This window comes from Phalangium opilio, unplaced genomic scaffold, assembly GCF_054372755.1.
Source record: "Phalangium opilio isolate 3A_F unplaced genomic scaffold, DU_Popi_V2 ptg000246l_1, whole genome shotgun sequence".
Classification (NCBI taxonomy): Eukaryota; Metazoa; Arthropoda; class Arachnida; order Opiliones; family Phalangiidae; genus Phalangium; species Phalangium opilio.
In genome coordinates this window covers 3,703,813-3,726,150 of record NW_028324225.1, presented here as the reverse complement: position 1 = coordinate 3,726,150, position 22,338 = coordinate 3,703,813, and the positions used below count along the sequence as shown (strand labels likewise).

General features: G+C 45.7%; 1 long non-coding RNA gene across 2 annotated transcripts; it reads right to left on the bottom strand.

The window, feature by feature from the left end:
- Nucleotides 1–629: 629 nt before the first annotated feature.
- LOC149611430 (uncharacterized) lies at nt 630–2,150 on the bottom strand. Of its 2 annotated transcripts, none has more exons than XR_016376389.1 (4): nt 1,634–2,150; nt 1,439–1,544; nt 784–1,163; nt 630–699 (listed from the first exon to the last, which is right to left on the bottom strand). It is a non-coding gene; the product is annotated as an uncharacterized LOC149611430 (long non-coding RNA). The 2 variants fall into 2 exon arrangements; XR_016376388.1 differs by having other exon boundaries at nt 1,643–2,150.
- Between the last annotated feature and the right edge of the window lie 20,188 nt (nt 2,151–22,338).

Sequence of the window (22,338 nt, the reverse complement as noted above, 5' to 3'; positions counted from 1 at the left end):
GGCCCAATTAAATTGTCACCCACAATACTACACCACACGTTTAAGCTGAATTGTACTTTGTGAATTCTAACGCAAGTTGCGTGTGGTTTTTTCTTAATCAGCAAACCAATTGGCGGCTGCTTGTTTTTGGATCGTCCTCGAAAATAGTGAGAACTTCGCCTATTCTTAAAAAACAGAGCACTAAAACATAGCACTATGTTTTTTAAGAAAGGAATAAAAGAGGTTTCACGTACATGTGTTTGTTTTATTAAACTCATAATTCAACGAAGTCTGTTACAATGCCTTTCTTCACAAATGCCGAATATGCGGATATGCACCTAATGTATGGACTAGCCGAGGAGAATGCCGCTGCAGCTGTACGCTTGTATCAGGAAAGATTTCCGCAGAGGCGACTACCAAATCGACTGACGTTCGAGGCTGTGGACAGACGTTTGAGGCAAGATGGACGAATCCAACCGGCTGGACCTCAACCTAGAGCGAGAGCCATCCCAGAGGCCGTAGAAGACGAAGTTCTCACCATTTTCGAGGACGAGCCTGAATCAAGTACCCGCCAAGTTGGTCGCCGATTAGGCGTAAACCACACGCTCGTGTGGAAAATCCTCACAAGCCACCGGTTTCATCCTTTCCATGTTCAAAAGGTTCAAGGTTTGAATCCAGCGGACTACCCACGACGCACGGCGTTTTGTCAGTGGTTTCTGGCTAAAGTAAACGAAATCGATTTCCCACGGGATTTGTTGGTTACTGACGAAGCTAACTTTTCACGGGATGGTATTATTAACTTACATAATAAACATCAATGGTCCCAGCTAAACCCCCACGCAACTTGCGTTAGAAGTCACCAAGTACAATTCAGTTTAAACGTGTGGTGTGGTATTGTGGGTGACAATTTAATTGGGCCAAATTTCCTAGAGCCCAGGTTAAACGGTGTGGCTTACTTGCAGTTCTTACGGGACGATTTACCGGAACTACTCGAAGACGTACCCTTAGGTTTGGTAAACAGAATGTGGTTCATGCACGATGGTGCACCACCACATTTCAGCATCGCGGTCCGAAATTATCTTAACGCGACCTTCCCTTTGCGGTGGTTAGGTCGAGGTGGACCTGTGGAGTGGCCTGCTCGATCACCCGATCTGAACCCTTGTGATTTCTTTCTTTGGGGCCACCTGAAAGACTTAGTTTATCAGACTGAAGTGCCCGATGTTGAAGAGCTACGTCGACGAATAATTCACGGCTGTCAAACAATTCGCGAAACTCCAGGCATTTTTCAACGTGTAAGGGAATCATTTGTAAGACGTGCTAATGTGTGCCTTAACGCGGGTGGTGAACACTTTGAACAATTTTTGTAACTAGTTGCACTTAAATGTTAAAACTTGTCAATAAATTCATTTTCTTCGTGCATTAATCATGGCGTTTTATCTATGACACATGAAACACTTACTGAACGAAACAAATTAAAGTTTGTTCTTGTTTTTGGGACCACCTTTGTGGGCCATTAACGCCGAAACGTGGCTCTGCATTGTAATTGTTCTCTGGGCGAGTTTACTCTGTTGGAAACAAACAACACGCCCCTTAATTGGAGATGGGTTTTTCAAATACATTCGAGATGTCCTTTTAGGTTTTCTCAAGGTCATACCTAACGTACAAGAGTGTTGTCCGTGATGATGAAGATTTGCGTAGCTTTTTACGGTTTGAGATAACAGGAACAAGCCAGGGATCTTCCAACATGTCCAAGTATCATTCGAAAGACTGCCTCGTTTTTGTAATGCCGCCCGTGGACATTTGGACTAATTCCTGAAAATAACGTTGTTTACGCTGTGCTAATAAAAGTCCCTTCAATCAGAACCATTTTACTTGGTGCTGGGAAGATCTTGAAACATCATGTCACTTGGGATTAATTTTACATTACCACCGTAGGCATACTTCTACTCATTTATACGCTTCTGATTAGTAAAGGTAGAAATCAATTGTTCGATTAAAGGCTATTGAAATTGTCTAGTAATTTTAAACAAGCTGGTTAGTCGGCCTTAAGTGTTACTCCTCATTTTTGGATATTTCCTTGTTTTAGGGGCGAATGTTTGGAAGGCCATATCTCCGTAACAAAATGTTGTACACCCCATGTTCTTTGGTACTTTCCGCTCAGTTTGGTCCCATAAACACGCCCCTTAATTTGTGATGGACTTTTCAGAAACACCCTGTATAAGGAAAGATATGGCGAGACGTCTGAAAAGCTGAACAAAGATCTATATGTTGACGATCTGATATCCGGCGCTCACTGTGACGACGAGGCATTTCGACACTCCAAGGAGGCAAAGGAGATTATGTCGGAAGCTGGAATGTCTCTTAGAAAATGGCACACTTACTCCAGAATACTTGAAGATAAATGGAAGGAACAAGGTTGGCAAGAATCTAAGGAAGAACAAGTCTTATTCTCATCGCCTTGTGCACTTAAAGTACTGGGATTATCTTGGGACAAGATTAGCGACCATTTTATCTTTAACATTGAAGGACTTCTGGGATATTTATCATCGCTTCAAAACACGAAGAGATGTGTCCTTAGCGCTTCAGCTAGAATATTCGATCCATTGGGACTCATTACGCCATTTACCGTGACAATCAAGATCATTTTTCAATCCATCTGGGAAAAACAATGCACATGGGATGAGGAATTACCCGAAGAACTGACTCAACAATGGAAATGTTGGTGTAAAGAATTGAAAAATTAAGCGAATTACGAATACCACGAAACTACCTGCCATCAGAAATCCAATATCTTGAATCTTCGCTGCAATTACATTGTTTTACGGATGCGAGCACAAGGGCATACGGAGCTTGCATATATCTAAGAAGCATATCTAAGGATGGTCAAATATATGTCAGGCTTATAGGCTCTAAATCTAGAGTGGCGCCAATCAAACCAGTAACAATCCCAAGGCTAGAGTTACTGGGTGCCTTAATTGGAGCAAGACTTTCCAACCGACTGAAACTGAACTTCAACGACAAGAATCCTACGATGTACCTTTGGAGCGACTCTGCCATAACCATACATTGGATCAAAGGTCAAGCTACCCGTTGGAAACCTTTCGTCAGTAACAGAGTAATTGAGATACAAAAGTTGACCGACAAATCGTCCTGGAATCATTGCAAGGGAGCGGATAATCCTGCAGATCATCTTAGCAGAGGACAAAGCGCTGAAGTCTTAATATTAAATGAAATTTGGTGGAATGGTCCAATTTGGCTTAAACAACCGGAAGCTCAATGGCCGAAGAATAAACCCTCAGAAGATGAAAACGAAGTACTTCATGAGCTGCGAGTCAATCAAGACGCCCTTTCACTAAATGTTTGCAAGGTCGAAACTCGCGAGCCGTTGCTAAAATTGGACAAGTACAGTTCAATAAGGAAAATCAATAGAATAACTGCATGGGTTTTTCGTTACATCTCTAATTTAAGAAGTTGCAAAGAAGCTAGAAATCTCGAAGTTTTGAACGCCGAAGAACTTAAGCAAGCTGAAATTTACTGGATTAGACAGACACAACGAGAAAGTTTCCCAGATGTTGTAAAATGCTTACAGCTCAACGAAGTCTTGCCTAAAAACTCTTCATTGGTGAAATACAATCCATTTCTCGACGACGACCAAGTTATACGTATAGGCGGCCGATTACAACATTCCGAATTTTCATTTGGCCAAAAGCACCCCATTATTTTACCGGCGGGAAACCAATTTTCTGAACTGCAAATTGACCTGGCTCATGAACAAGTGATGCATCTAGGAACGACTTCAACATTAGCTCAAATTCAAGAACGATTCTGGATCATAAAAGCAAGACAACAGATCAAGAAACGACTCGGCCAATGCTTAATTTGTAAGAAACTTCGTGTAAAACCGGTCGTAGAAGATACTGCGCCATTACCAGCGGACAGAATACGGCAAGCTGAGCCATTTGAGGTCACCGGTCTCGATTTTGCCGGACCTATCTACACCAAGGATTCGAATGAAAAGAGCAAATCTTACATAGCACTCTTTACTTGCGGTGTAACGAGAGCGCTCCATTTAGAATTGGTTTCTGACATGTTGACTAAATCGTTTCTTCTGTCATTCCGAAGATTCATTTCGAGGCGAGGCATGGTCAAGGTCATATACAGCGATAACGCAAAATCGTTTAAAAGAGCGGATCGGGAGTTGGGATTGCTTTGGAAGCGAATAAAGAACGACGAGATCAAGGAATTCTTTGGCCAACAAGGAATCGCATAGAAATACATTATAGAGCGTGCTGCCTGGTGGGGTGGTTTTTACGAACGTTTAGTCCGTTCAACAAAATTCTGTCTTAAGAAGATTTTGGGTCGATCTTACTTAAATTTCGAAGAAATAACCACTGTACTAACGGAAGTTGAAGCTATCTTGAACTCTCGTCCCATAACCTATATAAGTGAAGACACTGGTGAAGAACCTTTAACGCCTGCACATTTTCTAATTGGTCGTCGAATACTATCACTACCTCCGGATAATAAGACAAATCTAACTATTGGCGAAAACCAGAATGAATTACGACGCAGATGGAGACACCAAGAAAAATTATTGTCTCAATTTTAGACGAGATGGCGAAAGGAGTACCTTCTCGAGTTAAAGTCAGCACACGAAATATCCAGACGAACATCAACTCATGTCATTCAACCTGGCGAGATGGCGTTGCTTAAAGAAGATAGTCTTCCCCGTCACATCTGGAAGTTGGTCAGAGTCGAAGAGGTGTACGAGGGCAGAGACGGGAAAATCCGATCTTGTTCAATCCGGCTGCCAAGCAGTGTTATCGTCAAACGTCCAATTAACCTAATATGTCCCTTCGAAATTGGTTAGAACTCAAGAAGATGGACTCAGAATTTCGCCATCGGTGGGGAGTGTAAAATATTGTTATAAAAAATAGATTAAAATTAGGTCAAAAAATAACTAGAATTGTTAGACTTTAATGCTTTAAACGTTATCTAAATCACGTGACTAAATTTATATCTTGTTATCATTCAGAGTTGTAATCTAGGCATGTAATCGCGAAGGAGAGTAGTAGTTGTTTGTTTTGTTTTCGCAATTTGAAGTATCTTAAACGCACTGTAAAGGAATGTCAATTTACAATAAATTAATCAGAACGTTTTTAAACTCTGACAATTAATTTCGTGAAATATTACAAAGTCTACAGTTCTTAATGATAGACTGGAAAGTTAGTAAAATTAACGTATTTTTCTTTAACGAGTTTAAGGTGAAGCTTTAAAAGTGAAGGTAACGATAGTATAAATTCTACGTATCATGGATTCCCCACTAGGCCAAATATCTTTGCCACCAAATACGCGTTACACTCGTCGATGGGAAGTGCTTCTAAATTGAGGTGGAAATGGGTAGGGCTAGGGGGAAAACGAACTATAGCTCTCTGGAGAAACGTGAGTGTTGAGGTTTGAAATTCGCCAATGCTCAAGAGAGAAAATAGAAATTTCTCTCTTCCTCTACTAGTTAGGGGTTATTTCTCTGCTGACTGTGCGCCTAACGGAAATGCCTTGTGGAAGGTGAGATATGAGAATCCATAATACTTTAGTATTTATACATATCCATGGTAGAACGGCTCTTCATGTTTTATTGTGTCTCAAAAGTTTCGATATAATTTTCAAATTGACTTAGTAGTACGTCACACCCTCATAAATCTTGTCTCAGTTTTTGCAACCATAATTGTGAATTCCAGCTTTCTTTTTGTATTCAAACCTCCAGTATGCCTATAAAATTATCTCCCGTAATTTAGCTCCCCCAACTGATAGCTTTCAATTGGAATATTATATCAAAAGGACGAAATCTCAATAAAACTATTTATTCATAAGCAGAAGTATATAATACTTCTCTTCGAGAGAAGTATACCACAAAGCGGGGCAAGTGTAAAGTCATTCTTCCCAACACCTGAAGTTTGATGAGCAGGTAGCAAACAAAAAGGGTCAGCCTGGGAAGAATGACGTTACATAACTAGAGAAAATACAGAGTGTCATCCTTCTATTATCACCTTCTGTTGTTAGTTTATGTTTAGATTTTGAGTGTTTTCCAAAAGCATAATTTTCGTGACATAGTTTTGAAATTTGGGGACTGCCTCCAGGGGACGCTCGAATTCGTCGTGAGAAGTTTTTCTTCACAGCGTTTCTCTAGCTGATTTTGTATTTTTTGATTGAAGAGTATTTAATTACATCAAGTTTAATTGAAACAGGCTGGTATTCCTCTGCTATCCGCTATTTTTCTCTTTTGTCTCTTGATGTGGAAAACCAAGGATAAGAGTGACTTCAAAAGGGGAAGAGCATATCAAGTTTCCGGAATAATTATGTTGCTATTGGAAATTTTTTCCACATTTTTTTTAAAATGTAATAATTAGTATATTGAATAATTAACGTTACTTTCATAGTTTTAGCACTGCTAAATATGACAATATGGATTTCTAGCTTTCAACAGACTTTCTAAGAACCTACCTTGGATAACTTTGTGCGGTTCATGGCTACTCGGAACCCTCTTTTTGAACTTTGAAATTTCTGGACACATGAAAACGGATTTCACTCTTAAAGAATATTTGGCAGTTGATAGCTTAAATGATATTTTAAACATGACGACTAGACGGATATATCTGGCCTTTGATCAATACTTCTCTGAGACAACATTTTTTTGCAACACGGAATTACCAGTGAGACAAAACGAAGGAAACCAAGATAATTTAAAATGTGATTTATGGTTTCCCGTTGCAGCCCTCGGACGCGTAGATCCTGAAATGAGAATCTGTTTGAAGAACATAATGGTGGACGACGCCATTGATGTTTACAACTGCGAATACGATCGGCCCATCGAGAACAAGGCGTGGTTCGGCTTAACAACCAAAGATGAACTGCATGATTTGATGAAGAAAGAATACAATTGCCGCAAAAAGAACAACATTGGAGAACACAGTTACCGGAGAGAATTTTTTTTCATTTACGTCAAGTCCATCCGTGTCAGGCAGGATATCAAGGAAATTGTCATCAGATCGTAAGTGCTTTCAGACAGTTTAAATTACATCATAATTTTAAAAGCTACACCGAAGTTGACATTAGAAGCCTCTCCCAGCTTCGCGTTTACGATGAATATTTCTGAAACTGGCTCGCTAACCGCTCCTCTTAAGATAAAAGACTCCGTTTTTAAAGCGTGAAACAGTATCTGATTTTAACATTCACAGGGTCATGAATATTATGGAGCGTAACTTTATCCACTATAATTCAATACCGAAGAAAATCATTTATGAGATTTCGAGATGGAGAAGACCTCCGGAGGAATTGTCCCCTTTGACAATCAAAGTTGTCAGTGGATCTCTAATCTTGTGGCTAATTGGTCTTTCTATTTCAACCTTCGTATTCATCGGAGAAATGTTCACTGTCGACAAAAACTATTATTAAGGAACACACAGGGATCAATAGACCATTCCATTATATACTTGCCGAGGGACCAACGCACAGGGAAGGGCCGCCATATGATGAGAGTTCCCTCGCACCAAGAGGTAACACCAGGTGGAGCTTGCTTTCGCTACACGCTGTTGGCTAGTCGACTCACACTGCCGCTTGCGGTGCTTCTTGGCGCGAGGGAACTATAGCCTAATAAGGCGGCCCGACCCCTGTTCTGTTTACTTTTTCTTTGGCAGTACAGGAATGGTCTATCACTGCGGTGATAGAAACCTACATAAATGATTGCGTTAATATAATACTTTGTTTGTAAACTGAAATTGGTGGCATATTGGAGAAAATCAGCAGAAGTTTAAAATCTATTATATTTACTAACACTAAAAGGACGCGGCGTTGCCCATCGGTACATTTTTCAACTGGACATTTGAAAAAATTGTTCAAAACTGAACCCCAAGGGCTATAAAGTCCGTCTGTAGAACATGACGAATCAGTATACGAAGCTTTATTGAAATCGTTTGAAACGCGCGGGTTTTTTTTCATTCCTGGTCGCCATTTTAAATATGGCGTCTAATCGAACTAGAAAAGCCATAAAGCCCGTCTATAGGATGTAAGGAACCATTTTTCTAAGTAGATGAGACATCGGTTGACAATGGGCTAACGTTAATCCTTAAAGAATATTTATTACTTTTCTGGCCACCATTTTCTACAATTGCGAGAGATTTAAAAAATATGTACTTGCTGTTTAGGAGTAACGTCTTTGCAAAATTACAGACTCTTTGGTGAGGCGGTTTTGGCTGGGCGTTCATTAACAGTTAGTCAGTCTGGAACTTATATATATATTTGTGAAATCCATTTGCTAATTGACTAACCACGCAGTTTTCAGAACGCCTTGAAGTTTTATTAAGAAACTGAACATAAGTAGTAAAGTTTCAAACCAATCCAGCAGATTTGCCCCCGGAAAAACTGCTTTAAATAGTAAATGTAGAACAGTTTCAAGGCAATCTTGCGAATTTGCTCCTCGTGAAATTGCTGTAAATAGCAAATGATGAACAGTTTCAAGGCGATCCTGCAAATTTTCCCTTGTAAAACAGTTCAACAGTTTGAAGGCAATCCTGCGAATTCGAACCTCGTTAAATTGCTGTAAATAGTAAATGTAGAACAGTTTCATGGCAATCCTGCAAATTTGCTCCTCGTTAAATTGCAGTAAATAGCTAATGTTGAACAGTTTCAAGGCAATCCTGCAAATTTGCCTCTTGTAAAACAGTTCAACAGTTTCAAGGCAATCCTGCAAATTTGCCCCTCGTTAAACTGCTGTAAATAGTAAATGTTCCACAGTTTCAAGGCAATCTTGAAAAATTGCCCCCCCCTAAAACAGCTGTAAATAGTTGATGTTCAACAGTTTCAAGGCAATCCTGCAAATTTACTCCTCGTTATACTACTGAAAATAGTAAATGTTTAACAATTTAAAGTCAATGCTGCAAATTTGCCCCTTGTAAAACTGCTTTAAATAGTAAATGTAGAACAGTTTCAAGGCAATCCTGCGAATTTGCCCCTCATTAAATTGCTGTAAATAGCAAATGTTGAACAGTTTCAAGGCGATCCTGCAAATTTGCCTTTGTAAAACAGTTCAACAGTTTCAAGGCAATCCTGCCAGGGTTGGCAAAAATCCGGATGTTTCTTGAAAAAGCCACTGGTATGGTTTTTTGCTGGTTTAAACCGGATTTTATTGGATTTATCTGGCTTTTTTTTAAACTACTCTCTAGTGCTTAATTTTAGCACTTCTTTTTACATTTAGCGCGCTAGTTGTCTTCTGCTAGGCCGTCTAATTGAGAATCATTTTTATTGTACATAAAAATTGATAAAACTATAGACATTTCCCTTAGAGATGAGTAGGGCCCCCGATTTAATCAGGATTTTTCTATCCAACCCGACCCTTATAGGATCGGAAAATCCTAGGTCGGGTTGGGTGAGAAAATTACTTAAAATGTTTTGCTGGTCGGGTCGGGTACGGTTATCATTCCGTCTAACCGGGTAGACATTTTTATTGTCTTCAATAGGTCAGGGTTGGGCCCGGGTAGGCTTTTCGTGATCTTCAATAGGGCAGCTAGGGTCTGGCCCGGGTAGGCTTTTTGTGATCTTCAATAGGGCAGGGTCTGATAAAGATTTTTCTAAATGCGCGGTCTGACCCAACAATTTAGCGTTGCAAAAAAATTCAGCTCAGTCTTACGAGTTTCGGGTGGCTCTCGAAGTTGGAGACGCAAGCTGGATGGCGCGCTTAATTTCCCCCCTTGCCTTGCTGTTCTGCCTTTTCTTTCGCCTGCGCGACCGCCACCTTGGGTCCTCAACAGTGCGTTGTATCACACCTCCTCGGTGGTGAGAGCTGGTCAACCACTGCGTTTTGTGGGCCAAGGTGTGCAGGTATCGTGCTGAGGGCTGTGTGGTACCGGGGTAGTTAGTCTACGGTATCTCGAACGATCCCCTCGGGGCACCAGGCGAAACCCCGTTGTAATTAGCCTTCCACCCGGGTTGAGGACTACCGGGTGGTGACCTTTTACTTGCCTCATTACTCGTGGGATCTTTATGGATTCTTTAATAACAAAAACCAAAAACAAACCTGGGCATGGAGCCGGTTCTACCGGTACCCAGCCTTCTCTCAGGGATGGAGGCAACTCCCAACCTGCTTCTGGGCGAGATGCTGCCTCCCGCAGCACCCACCCGCAATCGGCGGAAGGCCAAAAGTCACCTCCTGCTCCTCAATCGGGTTCCACCAGGTTGAGTGAGGTTAATAGGAGGCGCAAGGCCAACCGCCTAAGAAAGCAATCCCAAAAAGGTGGCCAGAACTCTGCACTGGGTGCAAGAGATACGGGCCGAGATGGGACTCCTGTACCTTCGGGTGCTGGGAGTAACGTCCCGGGTACGGACTCTACGCCTGGTGCAAGAGAAGCTACCACCCTTTCTGGAAAGAGAGCTAGGGCGGAGGACCCTGATCCCTCGCCTAGCTTACAAGCTGCGGCGTCAAAGAAGACCAAGTCTTACTGCGACGTCGCCAGTATTGTCAAGATGGCCGTCGTTAAAGATGGCTATCCGACTAATGCGGTCACGGAGGAGGACGTCGTTCCCATCCAGGCCGCTATACTTGACGCACTGGACGCTGAGCTTTCTTCGGGAAGCTCGCTGCCGCGTCCTCTCAATTTCCACATCATGGCTGGGGCCATGATCTACTCATGTGGGGATTTTGCGACCAGCGAATGGCTCGTGAAGGTGCTACACCATAATGAGCGTGCCATAGGGGGAACACGGCTTTCAGTGATGAAGGCCTGTGAACTCCCGAAGCCGTTCAAGGTGTCCTTCCGGACCAAGGACCGTCGCACCACTGATCCGGCGGCTCTACTCCGGCGATTGAAGGCCTACAACAGCAGGTTTCTGACCGACTGTTGGCGGTGCCTGAAGTCGTTCGATGAGAAGAGCACCAGACGCTGGATCTTCCTAATTGATGGCTCCTCCATGGAGGAGATCAAGGAGGCCGGCTTCGAGGGTCTTACTGGTGTGGATGTCGGGACATTTAAAGTCCTGAATGTGCCAAAGGACCCTCTCCAGAATGCCTCTGAGGCTTCTGAAGAAGAAGGCAATACTGCAGCCAGCGTGAGTGGGGAGCTGGCAGCAAATATTGCTGGTATTAATTTAGAGCCATCCTTTCCAGATGGCTCAGACATAGACCTCGGGACAGAGTCCGACTTTTTGAAAGACTCTGATACCGAGAGGACCTACGCTCCTGTGACTGGGATGGAGTTGGGGGCCGAGGGTGCTGCTGGTGGAGGCGAAGGAGATACCGGTCCTGGATCGGGACTCCGCGCTACCGCCAAGCAAGTAGCCGGGGCCGCCTCTCTTCCTAAGACATGAGCATCAAGGTGATCCAGATCAACCTGCATCACTGCAAAGCAGCCTCGGCAGTTCTTAATGCCCTCCTCTTCTGGAGTGGCAACTGGCCTTATCATGGCGTCTGCTTACTTTTCCCATGATGCCACGGGTTCCCAGCCATCACAGGAGGTTGTCGTTCTTGTCGACCAATGTGAGAGGCAGGGGGACAGGCTCATTTTGGGCTGTGATGCCAATGCCCACCATGTCACGTGGGGCAGTAGTGACTGCAACAGACGTGGTGATGAACTACTTGAATATCTGGTCGGTACGAACCTGCATATTCTCAACAGACACAATGAGCCAACCTTCGTTACTTCTAACAGAAAGGAGGTCATTTATGTCACCCTGGCCACAGACAATATCAGTCTGTCGGTTTCTAATTGGCATGTGTCTAATGAACCGTCTCTTTCGGACCATATGCACATCTGCTTCTCGGTCGCGGTCAAGTCAACTTCGGTTAAGACGGAACTGCGCAACCCCCGTCGGACCGATTGGTCCGGCTACAGGGAGGAACTTTGCCTCCTACTCAGAGGTAGTGCTCCTAAGCTTTCCTCGGTGCTGGAATTTGATTTGGCAGTTGATCTCATGCAACAAGCCATTATCAATTCCTACCACCACAACTGTCCGGCGAAGCCTGCCAGCCGGCCGAGGCTCGTTCCTTGGTGGAATACGGAACTTGGCAAGCTTCGCAAGCTTACTCGTAAACTCTTTAATAGGGCTAAGAGGACTGGGGACTGGACTATTTATAGACAGACCCTCAACAAGTATAATAAAGCCATCCGGGAGGCCAAAAGGAACTCCTGGAGGGACTTCTGCGGTAGCATCTCTGATGCCCCCGCTCCTGCCAAGATCATGAAGATCCTGGCTTATGATAACACTCACCAGCTCAGCACCATCAAGGTGGCAGAAGGTGAGTTTACCAAGTCAGGGACTGATACTCTTAAGCATATGCTCAAGGTACACTTTCCGGACTCCAAGGCTTTTGACCTCACAAGCACCGACGCTCCCCCCGTGCTCTTTCGGAGAGCACACAGGGCGGACTGGGGCATCGCCAATAAGATAGTTACATATTCTAGACTTAAGTGGGCTGTAAACTCGTTTCAACCCTATAAGTCGCCTGGGCCAGATGGTGTCTTTCCCGCCCTCCTCCAGGAAGGCATAGACGCCATTGGCCCTTATCTGTGCAGGATATTCAGAGCCAGCATTGCTCTGGCGCATATTCCAGATATCTGGAAGCGCTCGAAAGTTATCTTTATTCCCAAACCAGGGAAGACGAGCTATCTTGAGGCTAAGCAGGGTTGGCACGTTGGTATCCAGTCCGGTTTTATCCACCTGGATTAAACCGGTTTAAACCACGATTAAATATCCAGTGGATTTTTCAAAACATATAATAAAAGAGTACAGCGCAGGCACCATAAAGTGAGATGGAAGGAAACGTTTGACCAACATGTCTTTACCTCTTTATTTCATCGAAATGGTCGATTCCCTTATATTGTGGGTAAGTTTGACGCGCCCTTCTCCCACTGCCCCACCCGAAACTCGTATTGTTATTGTTATTGTTGAAGGGGGTGACGCGTCGCCGCGTCGAGCACCGATACCAAGGGTATATTGTGCGCCCCGAGCTGGTTAGACTGCGAAGAGTCCTGTCGCCTCGATGAATCGGAGAATCCTATTGGCCGAGACAGTAGAGAACTGGTGAGGTTCCATAGTATGCATATCAAAATGCTCAAACCTCATGGCCGCGAGGTAGTCGCAGCTGCAGAGGATATGGGAGGAGGTTTCCTCTACCTCCCGGCAGAACCTACAGAGTGGGTCATCAACGATGCCCAATAAGTGCAGGTGTCTATTCAGCCGGCAGTGTCCAGTGAGGAGACTGGTGATCAGCCTAATTTTGCTTTTGGTGAGGGCAAGCAGTTCCTTTGCATTAGTGATAGAAGGACCCGGGACAAACTCCTTGGCTTGTCTCTGCCCATCCATGTCAAGCCAGAGCTGCAGTTGAAGTGCAGACATCCGGCAGTGAATCCTATGGCGAATGATGCCATGGGGGATGGGAACCGCAGGCTCAGGTCCGAAGAACTTCGCCTCAGCCCCCCTTTTGGCATACATATCAGCAATCTCATTGCCCAGGTATCCGCAGTGCCCTGGCACCCACAAAAATTGAACCTTGTTGCGGGCAGCCATAGAGCCCAGCAGATCCAGACAGCTGAGAACCAGTCTAGAATCGACAAGGCACTGATTTAGTGCCTTGAGGGCGGCCTGACTATCCGAATAAATCTGAATCGTCCGTCCGCGGTAGTTTTTCTTGTTGCAGAAATCCGCGCATAAACAAATGGCCATGATTTCCGCTTGGAAAACACTGGCAAAGTTGCCAAGGCTCTCGTAAAAACCAAACTTCTTGGTCAAGCAGTAGACCCCGGCACCAACACCAGAGTCCGTCTTAGAGCCGTCCGTGAACCAGACGGACTCCCCCCCAGTTCCAAGGACTGGGGTAGTCTCCCAAGTAGCGCGACTGGGAAAGTGCACGCTGAAGGGCTTGTCGAAGTGATATGATATAACAGACTTATCTGAGACCATCGCAAGTGATGGCTCAGAACTGCTTAACTCACTGAAAAGCTTGGTGTGACTGAAGTCCCATTGCTTGGGCTTCCACCAGCCGAGGTTGTTGAGCCTACAGGCTCCCATAGTAGCTTCTTCCTCAATAAAGAGGTGAAGGGGAAGCATATTAAGAAGGATTTCCAGAGAAGCTGTGGGGGCTGTCCTCATGGACCCCGTGATACCGATGCACGCCAGCCTTTGAAGCTTGCGTAGTTCATCTTGGGCTGTCTTAAGGCGAACCCTGGGCCACCAGACAAGAGCTCCATAGGAGACCACTGGCCTGATGATCCTAGTATAAATCCAGTTTACAGAGCTAGGGCTTAAACCCCAGGACTTGCTGACTGAACTCCTTAAACGCCAAAATAGAATTTTGGCCTTCTTGATGCTCAGATCAAGATGGGATTTCCAAGTAAGCTTGGCATCAAGAGTCACGCCAAGATACTTGACCTCGGAGGACTTCTTTAAAACCTGTCCAAAGAAGGAAATATCGTTGAAGAGGTCATTGGTCCTTTTCCGGGTAAACGGTATAAGGACAGTCTTGTTGGGATTGACGGTCAGGTTAACTCCCCTACACCATTCCTCAACATCATGCAGGACGGATTTCATCAGTGCAGCGATAGTCACAGGGAACCTCCCTGTAACAATCACTGCGATGTCATCCGCATAGCCAAAACAGTGACACCCCCCCTCCCCGAGTCGACCCAGCAGCTCATCCACCACCAGGCACCAAAGAAGAGGGGAAAGAACCCCTCCCTGAGGACAGCCACGGTCGGTGGAGATCTCCAAGGATTCCCCGAGAAGAGACGCCGTCACCCTACGATGCGTGAGCATGGATTTAATCCAACGACACTTTGTGTCAATACCAAACCGCTCCGTAGCAAGAAGGATAACTTCACTAGAGACCCTATCAAAGGCTCCCTCAATATCAAGGAAGATGGCCAAAGACATCTCCTTGAACTCGATGGCCCTATCAAGGCAGTTCAAAATGCCATGAAGCGCCGTCTCTGTAGACTTGCCTTTCTGATAGGCAAACTGAAAAGTGGACAGGGGTGTGTGGGAAAGAATACCATCCCGCAAATACCTGTCCACCAATTTCTCTAAAGTCTTTAGGAAGAAAGAGGTAAGACAGATAGGTCTAAATGCCTTAGCCTCAGGGTTGGCAACAATCCGGATGTTTCTTGAAAAAGCCACTGGTATGGTTTTTTGCTGGTTTAAACCGGATTTTATTGGATTTATCTGGCTTTATTTAAACTACTCTCTAGTGCTTAATTTTAGCACTTCTTTTTACATTTAGCGCGCTAGTTGTCTTCTGCTAGGCCGTCTAATTGAGAATCATTTTTATTGTACATAAAAATTGATAAAACTATAGACATTTCCCTTAGAGATGAGTAGGGCCCCCGATTTAAACAGGATTTTTCTATCCAACCCGACCCTTATCGGATCGGAAAATCCTAGGTCGGGTTGGGTGAGAAAATTACTTAAAATGTTTTGCTGGTCGGGTCGGGTACGGTTATCATTCCGTCTAACCGGGTAGACATTTTTATTGTCAATAGGTCAGGGTTGGGCCCGGGTAGGCTTTTCGTGATCTTCAATAGGGCAGCTAGGGTCTGGCCCGGGTAGGCTTTTTGTGATCTTCAATAGGGCAGGGTCTGATAAAGATTTTTCTAAATGCGCGGTCTGACCCAACAATTTAGCGTTGCAAAAAAATTCAGCTCAGTCTTACGAGTTTCGGGTGGCTCTCGAAGTTGGAGACGCAAGCTGGATGGCGCGCTTAATTTCCCCCCTTGCCTTGCTGTTCTGCCTTTTCTTTCGCCTGCGCGACCGCCACCTTGGGTCCTCAACAGTGCGTTGTATCACACCTCCTTGGTGGTGAGAGCTGGTCAACCACTGCGTTTTGTGGGCCAAGGTGTGCAGGTATCGTGCTGAGGGCTGTGTGGTACCGGGGTAGTTAGTCTACGGTATCTCGAACGATCCCCTCGGGGCACCAGGCGAAACCCCGTTGTAATTAGCCTTCCACCCGGGTTGAGATCTACCGGGTGGTGACCTTTTACTTGCCTCATTACTCGTGGGATCTTTATGGATTCTTTAATAACAAAAACCAAAAACAAACCTGGGCATGGAGCCGGTTCTACCGGTACCCAGCCTTCTCTCAGGGATGGAGGCAACTCCCAACCTGCTTCTGGGCGAGATGCTGCCTCCCGCAGCACCCACCCGCAATCGGCGGAAGGCCAAAAGTCACCTCCTGCTCCTCAATCGGGTTCCACCAGGTTGAGTGAGGTTAATAAGAGGCGCAAGGCCAACCGCCTAAAAAAGCAATCCCAAAAAGGTGGCCAGAACTCTGCACTGGGTGCAAGAGATACGGGCCGAGATGGGACTCCTGTACCTTCGGGTGCTGGGAGTAACGTCCCGGGTACGGACTCTACGCCTGGTGCAAGAGAAGCTACCACCCTTTCTGGAAAGAGAGCTAGGGCGGAGGACCCTGATCCCTCGCCTAGCTTACAAGCTGCGGCGTCAAAGAAGACCAAGTCTTACTGCGACGTCGCCAGTATTGTCAAGATGGCCGTCGTTAAAGATGGCTATCCGACTAATGCGGTCACGGAGGAGGACGTCGTTCCCATCCAGGCCGCTATACTTGACGCACTGGACGCTGAGCTTTCTTCGGGAAGCTCGCTGCCGCGTCCTCTCAATTTCCACATCATGGCTGGGGCCATGATCTACTCATGTGGGGATTTTGCGACCAGCGAATGGCTCGTGAAGGTGCTACACCATAATGAGCGTGCCATAGGGGGAACACGGCTTTCAGTGATGAAGGCCTGTGAACTCCCGAAGCCGTTCAAGGTGTCCTTCCGGACCAAGGACCGTCGCACCACTGATCCGGCGGCTCTACTCCGGCGATTGAAGGCCTACAACAGCAGGTTTCTGACCGACTGTTGGCGGTGCCTGAAGTCGTTCGATGAGAAGAGCACCAGACGCTGGATCTTCCTAATTGATGGCTCCTCCATGGAGGAGATCAAGGAGGCCGGCTTCGAGGGTCTTACTGGTGTGGATGTCGGGACATTTAAAGTCCTGAATGTGCCAAAGGACCCTCTCCAGAATGCCTCTGAGGCTTCTGAAGAAGAAGGCAATACTGCAGCCAGCGTGAGTGGGGAGCTGGCAGCAAATATTGCTGGTATTAATTTAGAGCCATCCTTTCCAGATGGCTCAGACATAGACCTCGGGACAGAGTCCGACTTTTTGAAAGACTCTGATACCGAGAGGACCTACGCTCCTGTGACTGGGATGGAGTTGGGGGCCGAGGGTGCTGCTGGTGGAGGCGAAGGAGATACCGGTCCTGGATCGGGACTCCGCGCTACCGCCAAGCAAGTAGCCGGGGCCGCCTCTCTTCCTAAGACATGAGCATCAAGGTGATCCAGATCAACCTGCATCACTGCAAAGCAGCCTCGGCAGTTCTTAATGCCCTCCTCTTCTGGAGTGGCAACTGGCCTTATCATGGCGTCTGCTTACTTTTCCCATGATGCCACGGGTTCCCCGCCATCACAGGAGGTTGTCGTTCTTGTCGACCGATGTGAGAGGCAGGGGGACAGGCTCATTTTGGGCTGTGATGCCAATGCTTACCATGTCACGTGGGGCAGTAGTGACTGCAACAGACGTGGTGATGAACTACTTGAATATCTGGTCGGTACGAACCTGCATATTCTCAACAGGCACAATGAGCCAACCTTCGTTACTTCTAACAGAAAGGAGGTCATTTATGTCACCCTGGCCACAGACAATATCAGTCTATCGGTTTCTAATTGGCATGTGTCTAATGAACCGTCTCTTTCGGACCATATGCACATCTGCTTCTCGGTCGCGGTCAAGTCAACTTCGGTTAAGACGGAACTGCGCAACCCCCGTCGGACCGATTGGTCCGGCTACAGGGAGGAACTTTGCCTCCTATTCAGAGGTAGTGCTCCTAAGCTTTCCTCGGTGCTGGAATTTGATTTGGCAGTTGATCTCATGCAACAAGCCATTATCAATTCCTACCACCACAACTGTCCGGCGAAGCCTGCCAGCCGGCCGAGGCTCGTTCCTTGGTGGAATACGGAACTTGGCAAGCTTCGCAAGCTTACTCGTAAACTCTTTAATAGGGCTAAGAGGACTGGGGACTGGACTATTTATAGACAGACCCTCAACAAGTATAATAAAGCCATCCGGGAGGCCAAAAGGAACTCCTGGAGGGACTTCTGCGGTAGCATCTCTGATGCCCCCGCTACTGCCAAGATCATGAAGATCCTGGCTTATGATAACACTCACCAGCTCAGCACCATCAAGGTGGCAGAAGGTGAGTTTACCAAGTCAGGGACTGATACTCTTAAGCATATGCTCAAGGTACACTTTCCGGACTCCAAGGCTTTTGACCTCACAAGCACCGACGCTCCCCCCGTGCTCTTTCGGAGAGCACACAGGGCGGACTGGGGCATCGCCAATAAGATAGTTACATACTCAAGACTTAAGTGGGCTGTAAACTCGTTTCAACCCTATAAGTCGCCTGGGCCAGATGGTGTCTTTCCCGCCCTCCTCCAGGAAGGCATAGACGCCATTGGCCCTTATCTGTGCAGGATATTCAGAGCCAGCATTGCTCTGGCGCATATTCCAGATATCTGGAAGCGCTCGAAAGTTATCTTTATTCCCAAACCAGGGAAGACGAGCTATCTTGAGGCTAAGGCATTTAGACCTATCTGTCTTACCTCTTTCTTCCTAAAGACTTTAGAGAAATTGGTGGACAGGTATTTGCGGGATGGTATTCTTTCCCACACACCCCTGTCCACTTTTCAGTTTGCCTATCAGAAAGGCAAGTCTACAGAGACGGCGCTTCATGGCATTTTGAACTGCCTTGATAGGGCCATCGAGTTCAAGGAGATGTCTTTGGCCATCTTCCTTGATATTGAGGGAGCCTTTGATAGGGTCTCTAGTGAAGTTATCCTTCTTGCTACGGAGCGGTTTGGTATTGACACAAAGTGTCGTTGGATTAAATCCATGCTCACGCATCGTAGGGTGACGGCGTCTCTTCTCGGGGAATCCTTGGAGATCTCCACCGACCGTGGCTGTCCTCAGGGAGGGGTTCTTTCCCCTCTTCTTTGGTGCCTGGTGGTGGATGAGCTGCTGGGTCGACTCGGGGAGGGGGGGTGTCACTGTTTTGGCTATGCGGATGACATCGCAGTGATTGTTACAGGGAGGTTCCCTGTGACTATCGCTGCACTGATGAAATCCGTCCTGCATGATGTTGAGGAATGGTGTAGGGGAGTTAACCTGACCGTCAATCCCAACAAGACTGTCCTTATACCGTTTACCCGGAAAAGGACCAATGACCTCTTCAACGATATTTCCTTCTTTGGACAGGTTTTAAAGAAGTCCTCCGAGGTCAAGTATCTTGGCGTGACTCTTGATGCCAAGCTTACTTGGAAATCCCATCTTGATCTGAGCATCAAGAAGGCCAAAATTCTATTTTGGCGTTTAAGGAGTTCAGTCAGCAAGTCCTGGGGTTTAAGCCCTAGCTCTGTAAACTGGATTTATACTAGGATCATCAGGCCAGTGGTCTCCTATGGAGCTCTTGTCTGGTGGCCCAGGGTTCGCCTTAAGACAGCCCAAGATGAACTACGCAAGCTTCAAAGGCTGGCGTGCATCGGTATCACGGGGTCCATGAGGACAGCCCCCACAGCTTCTCTGGAAATCCTTCTTAATATGCTTCCCCTTCACCTCTTTATTGAGGAAGAAGCTACTATGGGAGCCTGTAGGCTCAACAACCTGGGCTGGTGGAAGCCCAAGCAATGGGACTTCAGTCACACCAAGCTTTTCAGTGAGTTAAGCAGTTCTGAGCCATCACTTGCGATGGTCTCAGATAAGTCTGTTATATCATATCACTTCGACAAGCCCTTCAGCGTGCACTTTCCCAGTCGCGCTACTTGGGAGACTACCCCAGTCCTTGGAACTGGGGGGAGTCCGTCTGGTTCACGGACGGCTCTAAGACGGACTCTGGTGTTGGTGCCGGGGTCTACTGCTTGACCAAGAAGTTTGGTTTTTACGAGAGCCTTGGCAACTTTGCCAGTGTTTTCCAAGCGGAAATCATGGCCATTTGTTTATGCGCGGATTTCTGCAATAAGAAAAACTACCGCGGACGGACGATTCAGATTTATTCGGATAGTCAGGCCGCCCTCAAGGCACTAAATCAGTGCCTTGTCGATTCTAGACTGGTTCTCAGCTGTCTGGATCTGCTGGGCACTTTGGCTGCCCGCAACAAAGTTCAATTTTTGTGGGTGCCAGGGCACTGCGGATGCCTGGGCAATGAGAGGGCTGATATGTATGCCAAAAGGGGGGCTGAGGCGAAGTTCTTCGGACCTGAGCCTGCGGTTCCCATCCCCCATGGCATCATTCGCCATAGGATTCACTGCCGGATGTCTGCACTTCAACTGCAGCTCTGGCTTGACATGGATGGGCAGAGACAAGCCAAGGAGTTTGTCCCGGGTCCTTCTATCACTAATGCAAAGGAACTGCTTGCCCTCACCAAAAGCAAAATTAGGCTGATCACCAGTCTCCTCACTGGACACTGCCGGCTGAATAGACACCTGCATTTATTGGGCATCGTTGATGACCCACTCTGTAGGTTCTGCCGGGAGGTAGAGGAAACCTCCTCCCATATCCTCTGCAGCTGCGACTACCTCGCGGCCATGAGGTTTGAGCATTTTGATATGCATACTATGGAACCTCACCAGTTCTCTACTGTCTCGGCCAATAGGATTCTCCGATTCATCGAGGCGACAGGACTCTTCGCAGTCTAACCAGCTCGGGGCGCACAATATACCCTTGGTATCGGTGCTCGACGCGGCGACGCGTCACCCCCTTCAACTATAACAATAACAATACGAGTTTCGGGTGGGGCAGTGGGAGAAGGGCGCGTCAAACTTACCCACAATATAAGGGAATCGACCATTTCGATGAAATAAAGAGGTAAAGACATGTTGGTCAAACGTTTCCTTCCATCTCACTTTATGGTGCCTGCGCTGTACTCTTTTATTATATGTTTTGAAAAATCCACTGGATATTTAATCGTGGTTTAAACCGGTTTAATCCAGGTGGATAAAACCGGACTGGATACCAACGTGCCAACCCTGACAGATCATACACAAATAACATTGAGATTAATTGAATATATATCAAGTATAGATTAACTCAGTTTTGAAGAAGTCAATATCATTTACGATACAATTAAAAAGAAATGGTTCATCAATTGGCTGGTTATAACCAAAATCATTTCTATAATTTTTCAAAACTTCTTCATAGTAAATTTTTTTCAAGGCTTTAATGGGGTTTTTTTGCACTCTAACATTCCAATCACTTTCTTCTAACTCACAGTGTACGTCGTGAGAAATTTGGTTTTGACAAGCTTAGTTTTGACAATATTTGGTTATTTCCAACAATATTTCAGTCAGATTCTTAAGAACAGCTTCTCTTATGGATTCCATGGCTCTCGTTTTCTCTACCAACTCATTGTCAAGCAGTTATTTTTTTTAAGTGTTCCCAAGCAGTATAATTAAGGGAAATTCCTTCGCCGGTAGCATATATAACGTTATATTTTTCACATTTTCCTCTGGTGTATTTTCTTATGTCGAATATACGTTTCTTCCCACGGGTAAAACATTCCAATTTCAAATTTGAGGTAGTAGGATATAACCAAACAGAAAAACGCGGCGAATTACCCTTGAAGAACGTATCAATCTCGTTGGCATACTCAAAGATATTACACCATAGTTCCTTTTGTAAACATAACTCTACACCCGTATCAGTCCTTTTCCAGTAAACCTCTGGGGACAATACATTCCCGATCCAAACCTCTACTTTATCCGCAACACTATGAACTTGACACATCTTCATTTAACAATGATATGATAAAACTCTCCTACGACCCATTAATATATGTCAGACAGGTCACTGAATTAACAATTCAACGAATGACGTCACAGATACAGCGGTCGAAGAGACCGCCAGATTCACGCACGCGCAAACTCCCCGCGAGTTTGCGCGTGGTTTTCAAATTTCGCGGGTTTCCCAATAGGTGGTGGCGGTTTTCCCTGTTAAATTAATATTCAAGTAATTACGCCGGATTATATAAAACCATATTAGTTTATTATTATTATTCAGTTTAAGTTAATTTAGTCATAGTTCTTCATTTCGGTAAAGCACTCTTACTGTTATTACATACTGTTTATTGCTACAAATAGTCGAACACGTCCTACTACAATACTAGGTTACTAGCGCGACACACGAGAGGCACATTCTGAGGGAGACTCACTGGTAGAGAACCGATCGAGGGAGTGATGCATTATCACTAATTCAGTCTAATCCTAAACTCGG